The sequence below is a fragment of the Athene cunicularia genome (genome assembly GCF_003259725.1).
Source record: "Athene cunicularia isolate RWA chromosome Z unlocalized genomic scaffold, athCun1 chrZ_part1, whole genome shotgun sequence".
Classification (NCBI taxonomy): Eukaryota; Metazoa; Chordata; class Aves; order Strigiformes; family Strigidae; genus Athene; species Athene cunicularia.
The window spans coordinates 6473208-6476165 of record NW_020799142.1 but is presented as its reverse complement, the minus strand read 5'-3'; positions in this window follow the sequence as shown (position 1 = coordinate 6476165).

The window sequence follows — 2958 nt, the reverse complement described above, 5'->3', positions numbered from 1 at the left end:
TTTTTTTTTTTTTTTTTTTTTTTTTTTTTCCTGCCGTGATGCGTGGCAGTGCGGGGCAATCTGAATCTAGTTCTAGCAAAACGCAGCTTTGGCATGCTTAGATAATTTTTTTTAAGGTATTCTGTCTTCCATATGAAGTAATAACTATTTTTATGTTTATCATCTTATTAGATAGCCTGTCAAAACCTTTGCACTGACATAAAATCCTTGTGTTTTAGTAACAGACAAATTCCAGAAAGATACTGAGTCACAATTTACAAACATCATGAGAGGGAGAACCACTCTTTTTGCGGTTTATTCTGGTTCTGAAATATTGTGAGTGCGTTTTCCTTATTTCTGAGTTGAATCTGCCTGAGTAGAGTTCTGGCTGGTGCTTTTGTTGTGGCATCTTCTATTGTATATCACTGCATTTGTCATGACAGCTATCTACATTTACAGTCTGGGTTCTTAAATTTTTGTCACTGACAGCTTCTGCAAACCAGGTTGTATATACTTTTTAAGAAGACATGGAGGCAGACCTCTGAAAAGTGAGTAATTTTGGCTGCGATGGAACACAATCACAGATGATAAAAATATATGATTTACCTGGCAGCTTTTTTTATTTGAAAATTGATTTCTTTTGGTGTGATTACTGGAAATAATGTCTTCTTCTGGTGACTTAAATGGGTTTATTCCATATCACAGTGCTGCAGTTTGTCATAAGAATGAACTTCTATATCAGTAAATAGAGATCTAAAAAATAAATTGCTTATTCCAGAAATTAAAGCCAGTAGTGCTTTCTGTCTGAAAAAAAAAAAAAAAACCTAATTAAAAATTATCCCTCAGTGGGCATCTCCTTTACCTTACAACAGTCATCTGTATTTCATCACTCTTTGTTCCCTTCTATTTTTGGCCTTTCTTCACTTTGTATGTTCCCATATTTTGTCTCTCTAACCTTCCTAATCCCATGAAAGATTTTTCCCCTTCCATTCTTACCTCCTCTGTAGACCAACACCCCAGTCTTCATAATCAGGTTCTTTCCTTTATAATTCCTTTGCTTTATTATGTACTGCTTACCTGAATAAAGACTGTTGTCATTTTTCTCATCTTTCTTGGAAAAAAATAATCTCAAATCCCCAAATTCCTTCTGATAGTCATATTTTTCTGTGATTTTGTTAGTTTCTGTTGCACTTCTCTGAACTCTTAATTAGCCCTCACCCTTCATTGACGGTGCCTGTAGATGGATAGACTGTATCACAGGGAAGGCCACCTTAGTGTTTCCTACAGCAGAATTACAGTGTGTTTTCCTGCATGTTCTCCACGTTCTTCTTGTGACTATTGATGGGAAAACAATCACTTCTTGTAATTGTTCCTGCATTTGCTTTTTACCCATTTAGCAAGTTGAACTGGTTCAGTATGGGGTCAGACAAATGCCCCAGCCAGCACAAGAGAATGACAGCATGTGGCCAACAACACTGGTTTATGGGTCTTTGTGTCTGCCCATGGCAAAGCATGTGGGATTGGCAACAGCAAGGCATTAAATCAGGTCACCTACCTTATAAAACCTTATCCTTAGACATTCTCTTCCTGCCCTAGTCTGACTTGTATTTTTATATTACAGTATTAACTGTGCCAAGAACCTCATCACCATTAACCTTTTCCAGTAAAGACTTTAAAAATTAAAAAAAAAAAAAGAAAGCAGAAAGGGAAAGACATTAAGAAGTCATTAGGACCTCCTTGGTCTTATCAGCTTCATTTGTTTTTCAGTACACCATCTTTGTCTAATCTTCTTAACCACCACCAAAGGCTTTTTCTTTCGCAGTCTTGCCTAGCTGTATCTCATCTTGTGCATTTGCCTGCCCATGTGCCAGACTGCAGGTTACGCCCTACTCTTTTGCTAGTACCAGACACCAGGAGTGAGCACACCTGTGGGAGGTGTGCCCAGGTAGAGGAACTCCCCTGCTTAGTGACAAAGCTGCAGGAGGAGGTGGGTAGATCAAGGAGTATTAGAGAGTGCAAGGGAGAGATAGACTATTGAAACTGCATCCTACCATCCCTGGGACTGACCTGTCAGTCAGACAGGTTGTCTGATATGGAGGCTTCCCTATCCTTGCTTCACCCAGCAGAATGTGGTGACTTAAGGGATAGGGGCAATGGTGACAAGTTCCTGCCCAGCACAGCAGGCACATTTCCTCTGTGACCACACCACCTTTGCAGCTGCCCTTGCATAACAGGTATGAGGCTCTGCAAGTGGAACTAAACAATGACGAGGGCAATGGTTCATCTAGGTTGGAGGTGTCACTGAGGCCTATGCCCTGCATCAAAATTGTTTCCATAAAGAAAAAAAGACAGGTCATTGTCATGGGAGACTCACTTCTGATAGGAACAAAAGGTCCAGTATGCCAGCTGAACCCACTTCTCAGAGTAGTCTGCTGACCCCCTGGGGCCAGGGTTAAAGATGTGACAAGGAAACTTCCTACCATGGTACAGCCCATCGATCACTGTCCATTATTGATTTCTCATGTAGGCAGAAGTTAAGTTGCAATAAGAAATCCAAGGGCAATCAAAAGAAATTTCAGGGCCTTTGAGCTACTGGTTAAGGGATCAGGAGCAAAGCAGTGTTCTCTTCTATGCTTCCAGTTGCAGAGAATAATGAAAGAAGAAACAGGAAGATCCATCATATCAATACCTGGCTCTGTGACTGGTGTCACTAGTAAAATTTGGTGGGTTTTGATCATGGATCAGTCTATATGACATCAGGCCTGCTGGCAGCAGATGGAGTACACCTTTCTAAAAGGGGAAAAAAAACTTTGTGCAGGAGTTAGCACAGCTCACTGAAGAAGTTTTAAATTAGATTTCAAAGGGGGAAGGCATAAAATCAGGCTTGCTAGAGATAAGCATAGGGGTTGCACGCCAATATTTGAGGAACTGGGTGCTAGCAGGGTCCTCTGGTCTGCTCCATCATGTGCTGAGTACACT